The sequence below is a fragment of the Peromyscus maniculatus genome, chromosome 8 (assembly GCF_049852395.1).
Source record: "Peromyscus maniculatus bairdii isolate BWxNUB_F1_BW_parent chromosome 8, HU_Pman_BW_mat_3.1, whole genome shotgun sequence".
Taxonomy (NCBI): Eukaryota; Metazoa; Chordata; class Mammalia; order Rodentia; family Cricetidae; genus Peromyscus; species Peromyscus maniculatus.
The window spans coordinates 71575157-71593264 of record NC_134859.1 but is presented as its reverse complement, the minus strand read 5'-3'; positions in this window follow the sequence as shown (position 1 = coordinate 71593264).

The following is an 18108-nucleotide window of genomic DNA, read 5'->3' as shown; positions in this document are numbered from 1 at the left end:
TCAGTGCCTCTCTCCCTATCCCCTTCCGGGACAAGGCTGTCTGGAGCCTGGTCTGTGAGCCTTCGGTTCAAGTTTAGGCTGGGGCTGAGCTTCCCCAGCTGGGGGGTGGCTGCCAACCGAAGGGCTGCTGGTGAGCCCGGCTGTGAGGCCAGAACGGCCTCTCTTGCTATTTCCCCCATCTCAGAATCTTCCCTGGCCTAGAAGCCCCCTCGGCACTGCTGTTTTTTGTCTCCCTTCAAGAGCCTCCCCACCTTTAGGGGTCTCTGTGTAACTAATTCCCACAAACCCTCTCTTCCACCACCTACCCGTTCCTCGGGTGTTGTCTCAACGGCCAGGGTCCCCCAGGCATCCTCTGAGGAGAAGGGATGTGTCTGTCGGCTCTGTGCGAGGGTCCCCTCCCAAGCAGCCTCCTGCTACCTCCTGACTATCCAGATGTGATATCATCTGGCACAGGCCAAGGACAGCCTGGCAGCCACGGCGGAGACTGATGAGTTGGACAGACTTGGTCTTTGCATCTTCCATACTCGGTGCCTCCAGACAGGAGTTCTGTGTGAACATGTCAGAGGGGGATGGGACCCTGCTGTGCCTGGTGGAGAAGACAGCCAGGAGAGGGTGTTGGAAGAGGACAGGGACCCTCAAAATTCAGCCTCCTGAGAGGAGGAGGGGAACTTCTTGGCAGCCTTGGTTTTTATTTCTGCTTTGGGTCTGAAGAACTTTGGGGTCGGGGCTATTATTTTTAAATGTTTTGGTTTTTCAAGACAGGGTTTCTCTGTGTAACAGCTCTAGCTGTCCTGGAACTCGCTTTGTAGATCAGGCTGGCCTCAAACTCACAGAGATCCACCTGCCTCTGCCTCCTGAGTGCTGGGACTAAAGATGTGCTCCACCACTTCCTGGCTAAATGTGTTTTTTAAACATTACATGTATTTGTTTATTATTTTGGGGGTGGCTCATTCACCATGCTGTGGAAGTTACAGGACAATTGAGGGAGTTACTTCTCTCTTCCCACCATGTGGGGCCTGGAGACTGAACCGAGGTTGTTAGGTCTAGCAGCAAGGGCCTTCACCTACTGAGACATCTCATCAGCTCTGGAACTAAGTTTTTCTTTTCTTTTCCTTTTTGGTTTTTCGAGACAGGGTTTCTCTGTGTACTTTTGGTGCCTGTCCTGGATCTTGCTCTGTAGACCAGGCTGGCCTCAAACTCACAGAGATCCACTTGACTCTGCCTCCCAAGTGCTGGGATTAAAGGTATGTGCCACCGCTACCTGGCTTGGAGCTAAGTTTTTTTAAATGATTTTATTTATAGGGTTGGAGAGATGGCTCAGTGGTTAAGAGCACTGGCTTTTCTTCCAGAGAGCAACCACATGATGACTCACAACCATCAATAATGCAGTCTGGTGCCCTCTTCTGGCCTGCAGGTGTAAATGTAGGCAGAACACTGTATACATAATGAATAAATAAATATTTAAAAAAAGGTTTTATTTACTTTCATTTTGTATGTATGAATATCTCTCCTGTATGATGTGTGTGCACTATGTACATGCAGTGCCAGAGGAGGACAGCAGCAGAGGGTGTTGAATACCCCAGAACTAGAGCTACAGAGGGTTGTGAGCCCCAGTGTGGATGCTGGGAGTCAAGCCATGGTCCTCTGGAAAGCAGCAAGCTGTCTTAGCCACTGAGCCACCTCCCCAGTCCACTGGGGACTGTTCTTACTAGAGTCAAGTTCTGCTTTAGATTTCTGAGAAACAAAGCCATTGCACCCTCCTTCTCATCCAGGGTCACCAGCACCTCAGCTGAAGGGCTGGGGGACATCAGTACATCAGTTCCTTCTCCACTTCTTGTGCCCTCCAGTCCTCCACTTTCCACGATGACTTGCATATCTTTAATTTTTAAAAATTATTTTATGCATATAAGTGTCTTGCCTGACTGCATGTCTGCCCACCACATGGGCCTGACGCCAATGGAGGCCAGAAGAAAGCATCAGATGCCCTGGAACTGGAGTTACAAACGGTTGTAAACTGCCTAATGTGGGTGCTGGGAAATGAACCCAGTCCTCTGGAAGAGCAGCCAATGTTCTTAGTTGCTCAGCCATCTCACCAGCCCCCTGGCATGCCTTTTATTTTTATTTATTTGTTTGTTTTGGGGAACAAGGTCTCACTACGTACACCAGGCTGTCTTTGAACTCACAGAGATCCCCTATGTGCCAGCCGGGTGGTGGCGGCACACGCCTTTAATCCCAGCACTCGGGAGGCAGAGGCCAGCCTGGTCTACAGAGCAAGATCCAGGACAGGCTCCAACGCTACACAGAGAAACCCTGTCTCAAAAACAAAACAAAACAAAACAAAAAACAAAACAGACATGTGCCACCACACATGGCTCTTGAATGTCAGTGCTGGGACGTTAACTGGAGCCCAGCTCTTAGATGCCTCCCCTCCCTCTGCACTCAGGGAGGGAAGCTCCCAGTTTGAGGCTTAGTTTGTTCAGTAAGAAAGGAATTTTGTGAAGTCTCCTTCCAGCTGAGAATGTTGCTATGGTTAACTCGGAACACTGTGCTGGGAGAAAGGGGCTCATGCTTGCTATCTTTCCAAACAATAGGTCCAAAGGTACATCACATCTCTGCTCAGAAACCTTCTGTGGCTCCCCATTGCCTTCAGGATCAAGTGCAGACATTTTAGCCTTCTGATCAAAACTGCCCACGATTGGTCCCAAGCCAGTTCCTTTTCCCCTTGGGCTTCTTGAGGTCCGTCAAATGACCTTACACTTCTTAGTCCCCGAGTCTGTAGGCTTAAAAAAGAGATTCATTTTCATTTCATGTACATTTGTATTTTCCATGTCTGTGTGTCTGTGTGAGGGTGTTGAATCCTCCGGACCTGGATTGATAGATGGTTGTGAGCTGCCATGTGGGTGCCAGGAATTGAACCCAGGTCCTCTGGAAGAGCAGTCAGGGCTCTTAATCTCTGAGCCATCTCTCTAGCTCCATGTAGGCTTTTTTTCTTTCTTAAGAAAGGGTCTTGCCGGGCGGTGGTGGCACACGCCTTTAATCCCAGCACTTGGGAGGCAGAGCCAGGTGGATCTCTGTGAGTTCGAGGCCAGCCTGGTCTCCAAAGCGAGTTCCAGGAAAGGCGCAAAGCTACACAGAGAAACCCTGTCTCGAAAAACCAAAAAAAAAAAAAAAAAAAAAAAAAGAAAGGTTCTCATGTAGCCCAGGTTGGCCTCCAAGTCACTATATATAGCTGAGACTGTTCTCTGGCTCCTCCTGCCTCCACTTCCTGAGGAGTTGCTTAGGTTATAGACTTTAGAGATAGTTCCACATCTAAAATACCTTTCACTCCCACTCCCATCCCCACACCAACATTGGGAAGTTTTAGCTACATGAGGCACCTTCCAACCCTTTCCTGGAGTTTCCTAGTTGTCTGCCCATGTGAATTCCCTGTGGCCTCTGACTTTCCTTCCAGTGGTTTTTGCAGCGGTCTCTTGTGATGTCGGACTTTGCCACTAGAGGGCAGTAGACTCTGTAGACACAAGCAAAGTTTGAGCCCAGAAGAGCCGCAGCCACCCCTAGCCTGATTTCACTGGGCTGTCCCCTGGACCTCCAGCCTGAGGCTCTCACTATTGGATTTCAAGGCTAGAGGACTTGGGGACAAGGCATATTTCAGCAGAGTAATTTCTTTTGAGATCTGCGTGGAAATGACAGAAGGAGTTTTTCATGGTGGCGTCACGTTGAGAGGTCCCCAGGGCTGGGTTGATTTGGCCCACACTCCAGATGGGGAAATGTCTGTCACAATTGCATCTCACAGACGCTGATGTGTCAGGTGTGCGGAGGGGACTGGTTAAAGTGACGCTCAGTGCAAATTGCTGAAGGTGACCTGGCCTGAAGGCAGAGAGCCGGAATTTGAATCCAGATCTCTCTGACTTCCATGTCTCCCCCCCTCACCCCCCATAATAGCCTTTCCAGTCATTCAAGATCCTGCTCTAATCTTTTCTTGTCGTTGTCACATTGAAGGCAACTGAAAATGATGCCCGGGCCTCAGACCTCAGTTTCCAAACCTTCATGTGCTGTGTGTCTGTGGCCAGGTCCCTGGCCCCTCTGAGCCGCAGCTTTCTGTAAACAGGTCAGGTGACGATGCTTAGCCCCTCCCTTCTTCCCGGGGCTACGTGGGATGGAATGAGATGATGGTTGCTGAGAGACCCCTCTCCTCTAGAACCCCTGTGATTTGGGGCTCTTGGTTTACATCTTGAGGGCTGGGAGGGGTTTCTAAACACCCAATGTCTCTTCTAGCCCTCTGTTGGGGAGGAAGAATGATGTAGGGTCTCCTTCCTCAGGAGCTTCGAGCCTTCACAGCCTCTGGAAGCGATCGGGCTCCGTTGCCATGGTAACATGGACCAGCCGCCTGCAGGGCCGATCCTGTGCCAGCCGCATTGACCTCACTTAGGATGATTACTTTTCGGCAAATAAAATAATTGTGTTAATAAAGAGGCTGTTCGCCCCTCACCCCCTACCCTGCTTGGCCTGCTTCCCATCCCCGTCTGGGGCAAAAGCAGCTTTTTCTGCCCTCTTACCTCCAGCGGGGATGCGGGTGGGGAGGGCATCCTGCATCCTCTGGTGGGACGAGGACCGGGGTCCTGCCTGGGTTTTACTTTGCAGTAGCGATCAGCATCACCTTGTCTTGCCTTTGCTTCCTAGCCAACATCTGTGTGAAAGTCGCCCAGGTTCGAGATGCTAGCGCCCATCCTGTCTGCCTTGGATGTGTTGTTGAACACATTAGGCCTCAAAAGCTGTCATAAGAAATCCTATTTATTGGGGGCCTACTGTGTGTTCTTTACAAACACCCTTGCAAAAAGCCACAGTTTTGCCAGCCGTGTGAGTTGGGGCTTCAATACTACTTCACAAGTGAGAAGGCTTGGAGCTTTTACTTTTTTTTTTAAACGCATTTATTATTTGTGGTGTGTGTGTGTGTGTGTGTGTGTGTGTGTGTGTGTGTGGTGTGTACACATGCCAGCATGCTATGGTGTGCATGTGGCGGTCAGGAGAAACCTTTGGGAGTCAGCTCTCTCTTCCACCGTGTGGGTCCCAGAGCTGGAACTCATGTCACCAGGCTTGGTGGCCAACTTTGTCACCTGCTCAATTATCTCACCAGCTTCCTTTTTGCTTTGAGAGAGGGTTTCATGTAGCCCAGGATGGCCTCAAACTTGCTGTGTGGCTGAGGGTGAGTGCTAAGTAAGCACTCTTATCAGCCGCGCTACATCCCCAGCTCCAAACAGTGAACAGGACGCATTGGGTGGGTTAAATCAGAATATGTGAGTTATATACCCACAAAGCTTTCCCCCCTTGAGATAGGTCTCATGTAGCTCAGGCTGGCTTTGAACATGTTGCATAGCTAAGGATGACCTTGAACTTCTGGTCTTCCTACATCTACCTCCAGAGGGCCAATTAACAGGAACGTTTCACCATGACCAGTGAAGGTGTTAGGGCTGGAAACCTGGCAGTCCACTCCACAGGACAGCTGTTTTATGCAGCGCTGGGATAGAGCCCAGGACTTTATGTGGACTAGGCTAGTCTTCTACAGACTGAGTTATGATCCCATCCATGGCTTCTTCTCTTTAGAGACAGGGTCTTGCCGTATAGCTGGAGATGGCCTCAAACTTGACATTCTCCTTCCACGGCTTCCCAAGTGCTGGGATGACAGGCACACACCACTCCAAGCCCAGTGAAAATGTGCCTTTACTGAGCTTGGAACCCAGGCCCTCTGCAGAATGGGTGAGAAAAACATCCCACCATGGGCTCAATGCTGGCCAGGGCTTCCAGAAGGGAGACAGAGAGGAACAGGGGTCAGGGGTGGGGTGAGGTAGAGGGAAAGAAATAAGCGGCAGAACATGGAGATGGAGACTGTAGTGTTGCTGGGACTCTGACAGACAGTGATGGCCACCCATTGCAAGGTGAGGTGAGCGCCACTGGACAAAGAGGCCCCTAGGGTAAAGGAGGATCAGACAGGCAATCACCGGGGTTCTGGTCAGTGGCTGACATATCCAGCTGAGTGGTGGAGTACACCACAACTGTTATCTCCCAAGATGCTCATTACAGACCCATTTTACAGATGAGGACACTGTAAGGCACTGTGAGGACACTTACACAGGCACTGAGTAAGTTTGTTAAGGTCACACACCTGGCACGGAGTCAGGATTCAGACTCAGATTTTCTTAGCCTTACTGTCTGGGCTCAGGGCTCATCAGACATTGTCAGAGTGACGAGAGAGAGCATCTGTGTTTATTACTTGAATCCCTTGTTAAGATAAAGACTTGCCAAAGGGGGTTGCCAAAACTTTGAGCCACTTGGGAATTTATTTTTCACCAATAAACAAAACAATGCACTGTGATCAGAGATTAAAGTCATCCATTTTTAAAAGATAATTTATTTATTTGTATTTCATGTGCATCGGTGTTTTGCCTGTCTGTATGTCGGTGTCAGATCCCTTGGAACAGGCATTACAGACAGTTGTGAGCACCATGTGGGTGCTGGGAACTGAGCCCAGGTCCTCTGGTAGAGCAGCCAGTGCTCTTAGCTGCTGAGCCATCTCTCCAGCCCCTAGAAATGTCATCTGAAGCCTCACAGTCTATGACAAAGTCAGGGCTTTTTTTTTTTTTCTTTTTTTTGGTTTTTCGAGACAGGGTTTCTCTGTGTAGCTTTGCGCCTTTCCTGAAGCTCACTTGGTAGCCCAGGCTGGCCTCGAACTCACAGAGATCCGCCTGGCTCTGCCTCCCGAGTGCTGGGATTAAAGGCGTGCGCCACCACCGCCCGGCTCAAAGTCAGGGCTTTTGTAGCAAGCTTTCTTTTGGGCCACCAACCAGCTCCCAAATCATGACACAGAGACTTCTTATTAGTTCTGAACGCTCAGCCTTACCTTAGCTCTCATTTTAATCTGTTTCTTTATCTACATTTTGCCTCAGGGCTTCTTCCTTCCTTCCTTCCTTCCTTCCTTCCTTCCTTCCTTCCTTCCTTCCTTCCTTCCTTCCTTCCTCCCTCCCTCCCTCCCTTCCTTCCATCCTCCCTCCCTCCTCTCTCTCTCTCTCTCTCTCTCTCTCTCTCTCTCTCTCTCTCTCTACATCTTACTTTCTAGTTGTCTCCACATCTGGCTGGAGGCTGCCTGGCTTCTGGCCCTGGGTGTGTCCCTCATCTCTCCACTTGAGCCTAGATTCCTCCTCCTACTTATTCTCTCTGTCCACCAGCCCTGCCTATCCCTCTCCTGCCTAGCTATTGGCCATTCAGCTTTTATTATTAGACCAATCAGGTGCCTTAGGCAGGCTAGGTGAAACAAATGCAACACATTTTTACATAATTAAACACATGTAACACATCCTTATATTGTTAAACAAATGCAGCATAAACAAATGTAACACACCTTTACACAGTTAAAGTAATATTCTGCAATGTAAACAAATGTAACACATCTTTACATAGTTAAAATAATGTTGTACAACAGCCTTTGCCAAAGGTATGTGGTGAACAGAAAAGCTTTTATTTATTTAAAAACATTACATTTATTTACTTGTGTGTCGGGCTGGGGCACATATGCCACGGCGTTGTGTGTGGAGGTCCGAGGACATCTTGTGCAAGTCAGTTCTCTCCTTTCACCATCCCTGTTCCAGGAACGGAACTTGGGTCACCAAGCTTGGTGACAAGTGCCATTCTCTCTCTGAGCCATTTCACCCACTCCAGAACAAAGCTTCTCAACTAAAATGGTTGCTCACTGGATCTTGGGGGCTCCGTGACTGAAGGAGCAGTGTCACCTCCACATCATGCCAGAAGTCTACATTTGGGGTCCTCCGTAAAGACGTGTCCCAGGCTAGAAGCCCTTCCTTTTCTGTCCTCACCTCGGAGTAGCATCCCACTTCCTGGAGACAGGATTCTGAGCTGGAGTTGCCTGCCTGGTGCACTAGGTGGCGCTCCGATACTGGCCAATGCTCAGATCGTGCCGCGGTCAGTGGGCAGGGTGGGCACCGGGAGGAAGGCAGGTCTCACTAGGCCTAAAACCTAGAGCTGTGCCAAGGGCACCTGGACCCAGATCCCACCCTGGGGATCGGAGGCTGAGCATCACTCATCCATGGCTCCTGGTCACTCACGGGGCTCCAGTGTTTAGTTCTAAAATAGCAGTGGGGGGGGGGACGACACAGAAGCCGGGGGGGGGGGGGGGGGGGGAGAGGGAAGGAGAAGAGTGAGAGAAGGGGGTGGGGTGGGGCCACACTGTGGAGTCTGGCTAAGCAGCTCGTCTAGGTGAGGCTGTGGGGAAGCGATCCTCTCACTGATTGCTGTGAGCCCAGGGTATCTTACTTGTCCTTTGAGCCTTGGGCTTGTGAGAGCTGGGTGTGCTTGAGGAAGCCTGAGGGAATGTGGCGGAGGGGCCAGCCTTCCTCCAAGGGTAAGACACAGGCACAGGCCCCAGAGATCTGGGAGGTTTTGGCCTAGTTAGCTGTCCTGGCCATGTGACCTTGGGTGAGTCATTGAGACTTTGGTCTTTGGGGATCGTAACAGCAGGCTTCAGAGTTTGGAGGAGACTTAAATAGGATTATGCACACAAAGCCACCCTCGGGAGACCGTGACCATGTCCTGCCAGTAGCACCTTGCATCTCTTCCTGCCTGCAGGTCCGTGGAAACACCGTTGTTAACTGAGTAACTCGGAGTGGGGTTGGGGGATGGGAGGTGGAAGCTTCTGGGGCTGTCAGCAACCTCCAAAGCCTCCTCGCCCTGTGGGGTCCAGTCTTCTAGAACACCCTGCCTCAGACTTTGTCGTTGCCCTCTTTCGAAATCATGCTGGTTAATTTTTGTCAACTTGATGCAGACTATAGTCACCTGGGAAGAGGAAACTTTAAATGAAGAATTGCCTCCATCAGATTGGTCTGTAGGGAAGCCTGTGGAGAATTTTTGTTGCTGTTGCTGTTGTTGTTGTTAATGATTGGTGTGGGGCCCCAGCACATCACTGTGTGTGGTGTCACTCCTGGGTAGATGGTCCTGGGCTGTATAAGAGAGCAGGCTGAGCAAGTCATGGGGAGCAAGCCAGTAAGCAGCACCCCTCCATGGCCTCTGCTTCAGTTCCTGCCTCCAGGTTCCTGTCCTGAGTTCTTGCCCTGGCTTGTAAACCAAATAAACCCCTTCCTCCCCAAGTTGCTTTTGGTTAGAATATTTTGTCACAGCAGCAAGTGGGGACAGAAATGAAGTGTCTACAGCCGCATCTGACCACACAGTGCCTGCCCTGCATCCTCGGAGGGCTCTCTGTGACTGTCAGGGCTCAGTGGGCCCAGACAGAAAGAAAACCCCAGAAACATCTTGAAGAGGAGGCAGAGGGTAGACTTGCAAGGGCCTCTTTCCAGAAGTCCACCTCATGTCTGGGTACAGGTGAAGAAACTGAGGCAGGGGAGACCATAGGGACTGCTATAGTTTGGACTTTAAATGTCCTGGCAGAGGCCTGTATGTTAAGGGCTTGGTCCCCAGGATGATGCTATCTGGAAGTAGTGGAGCCTTTGAGAGGCATGCCTAGGGGGTCCTGGGGTTTGGATGCATGGCCCTTGAAGGGACACTGACCCCTCATCTTCCTCTTTTACTTTTCTGGCCTTGAGGTAAACAGTTTTACTCTGCTGTGTGCTTCCCTGCCATTGACCCCTCCACCACTGGCCTAGAAACAATGGCTTTATGCACCGGAACCTCTAAATCTTCAAGCCAAAACCAACCTTTCCTTTTTATGTGTTGACTCCCCTGGGTATTGTTTATAGTGACGAAAGACCACTGACACAGGGACAATCCACGAACCCTAAAGGCTGGGATATGGAATGAACAAAGTGGTGGGTAGACTTCCCACCTCTTGGAGGATTCCGGGACTGTTGCCCTGAACTCCCAGGGAAGATGTCGGCATAAGCTGGCTGAAGGGGTGCCAGCAGTTAGGAGAGAGACTAGCAGGAAGGGTCTAGAGGGGTGACAGGTGGGCTCAGTGGAAGCAGACTCATTCAGTTAGTAAACATCCCACAGATTCAGCATGTGTGGTTAGGTCCCAGCCTGGGTGCTGGGGATGCGGGGCCAGATAGACAAGGTCTCCCCACCAGCTGTGGGAGTCTCCTGGAATCAGGCTGGATGAGGAAGCGACTCACTCAGCCCCTACCATCTTTAAGTTCCCAGTCCGTCTGTAAAGTGGGGATAATACTGCCCCTGGGGTAAGACCATCATGAAGGGTAGATTCCCAGAAGGCATTGGGTGTGAGGCACTTAGCCAACAGAGACTGTTGGGGGCTTGGTCAGCATTATTGTGGCCACTAACTCTGGAGGGTGTGACCTGGCTCAGATCCTTCATCTTCGTGAACTGTGAACCCAGTGTTTCTCATCTTGATAGATGGGTTCATAACCTCTGTCCTGCCCACTTTACCAGGTCCCGCTGAGGCCTTCGTAAACTACACAGAGGGAAAGGACCAGTTGAGATTGGGGTTTGTGGGCATCAAAACTCCATATTTGTGCTCCATCTTTTCATGAAATGGCATTTTATTTACATTCGTTCATGACATGATGTGCATATAGAGGTCAGAGGACAACTTACAGGACTTGGCTCTCTGCTTCCACCATGTGGATCCCTGGGATCAAACTCAGGTCATCAGGCTTTGCAGCAAACGCCTTTACCTCCTGAGCCATCTCATAGGCTTGTGTTTCATGTTTCTGCAAGCCGCCTGGGCTCTGGCGAGCTGGCCGGTGCACGTGTGGCACCCTGGCCTTGGGAATGAGGTTCTGGTGGAGGTATGGAGATGAATGCTGGGCTCAGCTGAGAATTTTCACTACTCCCCAAAGGCACTAGAGAAGTCAAGAAATAGATCTCCAGATGAAGATGGAATCCACCCTCTCCCTCCAGCTACTCATCTTAGTGCTGGACCTGGCTGGGGTTGTCAACAGGCAAAGGGGGCTCCCTCTCCTTTGGGGTACATTCTTCCCCACCTAGGTCACCCTCTCCTCCTGGAAACCATACTACCTACTGCTGAGCTAGGGAGCAATCTAGAGAATAGTTGTGCTGCTGGGCACTGTCCCACAAGGCAGAAAACGTCATGTGACCTTCAGGTGCACAGCCTGCTATTAGTTCAGAGACAAGAAAGCCGTTGTGGGGGGCTGGCAGATCTCAAGTTTGAGGCCAGACTGGACTACATTCTGACACACACACACACACACACACACACACACACACACACACACACACACACGCGCACACACACACACAGAGAGAGAGAGAGAGAGAGAGAGAGAGAGAGAGAGAGAGAGAGAGAGAGAGAGAGAGAGCAGTTTGCTGCCTGTGTCTCTCTTGTTTATATTAGATCTCTAGATGTGTTTCTTTCCCAGGAGAGCAGAAGAGGAAAGCGTTTCCCAACTGGAGGGCCAAGAAAGCTGAAGGGAAGGAGGCTCACTAGCCAGGCTTCCAGGCTGTTCCCTGGTGCAGAGGTTAGAAAGCAAGGAGGAAGCGAAATTTGTGTTTTCCCTCCCTCCTTCCCTCCCTGCCTCCCTTCCCCCTCCCTGCCTCCCTGTCTCCCTGCCTCCCCTCCCCTGCCTCCCTCCCCCTCCCTCCCTGTCTCTCAGTCTCCCTCCCTGCCTCCCTCCCTCCCTCCCTCCCTCCCTCCCTCCTTCCCTCCCTGCCTCCCTCCCCCCTCCCTGCCTGCCACCCTCCCCCCCTCTCCCCACCCAGGGTCTCAGTAGCTCCTAAAGTCACTGTGGAGGGTGATTCTGAGCACTGATGTCCTGACTTCATGTCCCAAGGGCTGGAAGGTGCGCACCCCGGTGCCCAGTTTATGTAGTGCTGTGGATCAAATGAAGGATTTTGTCCATGCTAAGCAAACTCTCTACCAACTGAGTTATGTCTCCAGTCCTTCTTTTTGTGTTTTGTTTTTTCGAGACAGGGTTTTTCTGTGTAACAGCCTGACTGTCCTGGAACTCACTCTGTAGACCAGGCTGGCCTCCAACACACAGAAATCCGCCTGCCTCTGCCTCCCGAGTGCTGGGATTAAAGGTGTGTGCCACTCCATCCCCTGGTTCTGGTTCTTTTTTTTTTTTTTTATTTTTGAAAAAAATCTTTATTATAAAAATTCACATATAAATAGTTAAAAAAAAAAATGCTGGGTGTGGTGGCACATGCCAGGGCTGCGTAGTGAGACACTGTCTCAAATAAATAAATAAATAATAAATAATAAATCAGTCCATGCCAAAAGATAGACACGACTTACTGAATTCCCGGAATTCCTCCTCTGATTCCTATAGGGACTCCCCCATGAGCCCATTTCCTGGATTGAATCCCCCTTAGCAATTTCTTGTAGTCCCATACTCATTTCCTAGTGTTTGGGCCACACATCTCTACGGATGCCATGGCTTTCTTTACACAGCATCCCTTTCTCTGCCGGGGTGGATCTCCCTGGGTTTCAGTGAAAGCGTTGGCGGGTTGGCTCCAGCTGGAGGACTGAGGGAAGAATCGATCTCTCTCTTGTGTGTGAGTGTTTTTACCTGCATGTGTGTCTGGGCAACAGATGCGTGCCTGGTGCTGGCAGAGGCCAGAGGAGGGCATCAGATTTAGGGCTGGGATTACAGATGGTTCTGAGCCACCATGTGGATGTTGGGAGCTGAACCCGGGTCCTCTGCAAGAGCAGCAAATGCTGTTAACCACTGAGACGTCTCTCCAGCTCCATGACCCTGAACCTCTGATCTTCCTGCCTTCCCTTCCCCAATGCGGGCACTGAGGATGCTCCTGCACTTGTTCCTGTCTGTGTGAGACAAAGTCTTACAGCCCTGGCTGTCCTAGAACTTAATACTATAGATCAGGCTGCTACCCTGGAATTAGAAGGAGATTCTCCTGCCTCTGCTCTCCAGTGCTGGCAGGCAGGCACGTGGCACCGGCTCCTATCTGCTTCCTTGCTTTTGGACGCCGCCGTCTGTGGTGTTGGGCCTCTGGCCTCCTTCCTCTGTCTTCGCAGCCAGCCGGTCACAGCAGGGGAGTCCTTTTCCCATCACAGCGTGATGCTGACTACCTCCCCCCCCCCCCCCCCCCCCCCCCCCCCCCCCCCCCCCCCCCCCCCGGTTATCTTTGCGGGGACTTCCTGACTGCACTGGGCACGCCCACTGGACCAGGGTCATCCCCTTCTCTACAGTCAGTTGGGGAGCAGGCTGCTGTCTGGAGCCTTTATTCCCCTTTACCATGTAACACAGTGCAATTACAGACTCTGGACACTGGACATGGAATATGGGGTGTTACCTGCTGCCAGAGTGTCATCCACCTCAACAACACATTGTGACACTGTCTCCCCCACTCTCTCCTCTCCTCTTTCTCTCTCTCCCTTTTTCTTCTGAGACAGGATTTCTCTGTTTAACAGTCCTGGAACTTGCTTTGTAGATCAGGCTGGCCTCGAACTCACTGAGATCTGCCTGCCCCTGCCTCCCAAGTGCTAGAATTAAAGTCCTGGGCTGCCACCACCTCTTAAAAAAAAAGAAGAAAGAAATACTTCTTAGATGCTTACTATGTAGACCAGGCTGGGCTTGAACTCACACAGATCCACCGCCTAAGCCTCTTGAGTGCGGGGATAAAAGAGTGCGTCCGATGCCCGTCCTTCTCTCTCTTTAAAATGGGAGTGTTGGTAGGGTAAGCCTGCCTTTTACTCATATGGACTCATTCCAAAAAAACGATCCAAAGAAATTTATTTCTCCACATTTACATTTTGGTCAGTTCTGGCAATGGAGTTGCCTTTTACAAACGGGGCAGTCAAGCCTGGTTTACGTCTGGTCTTAGATTAGAACCCGGTCTTCCGGGGACTGTACCTCTCAGTTGTGCCTCCTCCCTTTGTTTGTCTGACCGACTTGAAGTCGATTCAGCTCATGCAGACATCCTCAGGTGGCAGAGTCCACTCTGCGGCCGTTTTAATGGCCACGTGACACTCCATCACGTTGATGGAGCAGCGTTTGTTTGGTGACTCCTTTGTTGTCAGGCACATGAAATGTCTCTAATTTCTTGCTACAACATGCAAGGACCCTGCGTGTCGTCTTCAAATATCTTTCATATCTTTCATCATTTCACTCCAGTCTGTCCCATGAGCAGGTCCAGGGAGGAGAATGAGACTCTGCCTCTGAGGTGGGCTGGGCAATGGTCAGTAGCTGTTATCTTGACCCAAAGCAGAGATGGATGACTCCCACCTCTGGTGACAGACTTGGACTCCCCTGAAGCCAGAAAAAGGTTACATCACCCCCTTTGGCTGGCATGCTGATGCATTATAAATTTGGTGTGTACACCTGTGGCAATGTGATCTTGCTTGCCTGACACATCGCTCCCTTCAACACTCCCTAGAGCTACAGCCACCACAAAACCGAGGGGCTCAGATCCCCAGAACACACCCCGCACCAAACACCATCCGCCAGGGAATTCCACACAGCCGAAACAGCCAGTGTTATCTTCCACTGATGTAACGTGGAACGGTTGGTGTGCCCCATGCCCTAAAATAACATGTTCAGAGACTAAGGCGGATGAACGCTGTAGCCATGAAGTTCTGGTTTTGTGGCTGTCTGGTGCAAAGCTTACCTAGGGAGCATGGTAGGTGGTTTGAGAAAAGGCATCACTGTAGGAAGAAGCCTTTGTCTCCATCCCGGGGAAGGGAGGGTTGTGATTCAGGTGGCGGATGGGGTTGGGGACTTCAGTGGCCCTCCAGGGGTGTGAGGCCCTATGAGCAAGCCATGTCGGGCATTCACGGCCAGTGGGCCACTGTGGAAGGGTAGGGAAGGACAGATTTTCCCCGATCCAGGAGAGGTGAGGGCACCAAACAGGAAAGAGCGGCCTGGGGCAGGGATGGGATTCCCGTGGAGCTCGGAGCATCTGAGCCAGACTGCTGCCTGCTTTTGCAAAGCATGGATATTAATAAGGGTGATTAGTAATCATGACGTGTGAATAATAAGGGGATGGTTAATTGTCCTGGTTATGATGAACAGCAGTCACTGAGAGAGGGTGGGGGAGTTGAAGCCCAAACACATGCATGCACACACACACAAATACCACACACACACATGCACACCTCCCCCCCCCCCCCCCCCGCCACATACATGCACACATACACACACGCAAATGTTGTTTATGGGATTACAAAGAGTCACACCATGAAAATCTCCCCCCCCTCATCTCTTTCCAAGACAATGTCTTACTATGTAGCTGTGGCTAGCCTGCAACTTGCTATATAGACCAGGTTGACCTCACACTTGTGGTAATCCTCCTGCATATGCCTCTTGAGTTCTGAGATTACAGGTGTGTCTGGCTGGAGTATCGATATTTTAAAAATTAAAACCTAATAAAATAGGATTTCTTTCTTTCTTCTCACCTCTTTTTAACAAGACGGAATTTTAAAAAATTAACAAGCATATAATATATATTATATACACACATATATATAATCAGCAAGCATGTATACCCTTCCTTTTCTCTCCCCCTCTAATTTGTCTCCTTCATTCCCACAGATCTTTTCACTTGCACTTTCATTTTACATTTATATCATGATTTTATGTAACTATGCAAAAATCTAAGAAACACAAAAAAACGTATTTGTCTTTCCGAGACTGGCTTAATCCACGAGATGATCACCTCAAGTTGAACCCATTTTCCTGCAAAAGACGTAAATCATTCTTCTCTATGCTTGAAAAATTCCATTGTGTGTGGGACAGTTTCTTTTCCCATTCCTTTGTTTAAGGACATATAGGTTGGTTCCCTGACTTATTGTGAGCAGTGAGCATTGATGTGCAAGTGTCTCTGTGGTATGCCGATTCCAGTCTTTCTGGCAACTGCCCGGAAATGGATAGCTGGGTCATAGGGTACATCTATTTTCAGTTTCGAGGATAACCTCCCTTTTGACTTCCCTAGTGGCTGGCCTAGTTTGCATCCCCAACAGCAGTGGATAAGGGTTCCTGTTTGTCCATCCACATTTGTTGTTGCTTTTAATTTAATTTTATAATTTTTTGTGTGCATAAGTGTTTTGCCTGCATGTATATTTGTGAGCCATGTGCATACAGCATCCTTAGTGGCCAGAGGAAGGCGTCAGATCCCCTGGAACTGGAGTTACGGATGGTTATGAGCTGCCGTGTGGGTGCTGGGAATCGAACCCAAGTCAGCCGGAAGAGAAACCAGTGCTCTGAGCTGCTGAGCCCTCTCTCCAGTGCCCTTGCTGGGCTTTTTTTTTTTTTTTTTTTTTTTTTTTTGTGGCTGACATTATGACTTGGGTAAAATGGGATCTCCAAGAAGTTTTGATTGGCATTTCTCTTATGGTTAGTGAAGTTGAACATTTTTTCATATAGTTTTGGTCAATTATATTTCATCTTTTTAAAAATAAATATTTGGAAGTTACTCGTTTACTTTAATTTTGTTGACCTGTTTTTTTTTTGTTTATGTGTGTGTGTGTGTGTGTGTGTATGTGTACATATGAATCCCATTTTGCATGTAGAGGTCAAAGGACATCTTCTTCCATCATTAGGGGGTCCTAGGGATTAAGTTCAGGTCTTCATGGTTGGTGACAAACACTTTTACCTCCTGAATCATCTCACTTCTTTTCTGAACTGTCGGTTCATTTCATTAACCCAATTATTGATTGTGTTTTATTTCTTGTTATCTATTTATTTTTAGTTCTTTGTGTATTCTATATATCAATCCTCCTGTCAAATGTATAGCTAGAAGCCGGACGATGGTGGCGCACACCTTTAGTCCCAGCGCTCAGGAGGCAGAGGCAGGTGCATCTTTGAGTTTGAGGCCAGTCTGCTTTACAAAGGACAGCCAGGACTGTTACACAGAGAAACCCTGTCTCAAAACAAAACAAAAACAAAAACAAAAAACTGAAAAAACAAAACAAAACAAAAACAAACAAACAAAAAATGGATAGCCGGAAATATTTTCTCCCATTCCAAAGATGGTCTTTTCTCTCTGTTACCATTTCCTTTGTTGTTGAGAAGCCTTTTAATCTGTTGATTGCTGGCCCTATTTCCTGAACCACCTGTATCCTATTCAGAACATCCTTGCCTATGCGGATGTCTCAAAGGGTTTCACTGGTTTTTCCTCTAATAGTTTCAGGCCAAGAAGGCAGCATCTAAAAATCCATGTATCATTTCTTACACACTTATAGAAGGACATTATGATCATAGTGAACGGTTTTGGAAAATCGATTAATAAGGAAGAAACAAAAGCCACCTGGTGTATCTCCTAGTCTTCTGAACATACCTGATAAAGTCAGGACCTCGAGTGAAAACAAACACAATCAGTGCTGTGTCCTGAGAACTTGCTTTTGAAAAGTCTAACAAATACTTCATGCACATTTCTCTGAGGTCTCAGAGGAGCTTTGAGAATGATTATTTTTAATGAAGGGAACACCATGTTGGGTATTTGGGAAGGCTGTTAGCCAAGAAGTCCACCTTTTCTTGCTTCCTCTTGAAGGGCTGGAGGGTCTTACGGAGGTGACACTGGATGGGTGGGTGGGTCAGTGGGTCCTGTGCATCAGGAGGTAGGGTTGGGGAGGGGTGAGCACGGTTCACACCTGATGGAGGAAAGCATCTTGAAAACTTGTTTTTTTCCCTAGTTGAGGGAAGGCAGACAGACAGCAACCAGACTTTCCCTGGGCACAACCTGGGCCTAGTGCCAGTGTCACGATACAGACCTGGAAGATCTCTGGTCTAAGCTCCTCTGTGTGAAAAAGTCTCAGTACCCATCCCTTGCTGACTTCCTGAGGTTCCCACCAAAGCTGAGCTACGGGTCCACTCAGGAAATGGGAGTGCTGCCTATGGGTCTCCCGTTGAGTGTAGGGAGATAACAGGCCTCAGCATTGTGGGGAGGGGCTTTCCTCTCCTGTGTGAGAAGACCCCTGTGTGAGGTGAGAAACATCTGTCCTCTGCTCCTCATTGTTCTGAGTGAACAGTTGAGCTGCCCTCCTTGTCCCAAAGTGTCTTTAAAAGCCTCCAGATCTGAACCCTGACAGGCCCAAAGGGGCCCTGCTGTGGTCCTTCAGGATACCTATCTGGTTCCAAGCTAAGAGACACCAATAATGCTGCTCCTCCAGGGCCCAGTGCTTGAGAAAAAGGTTATAACTGGACCCAACCTGTCCTG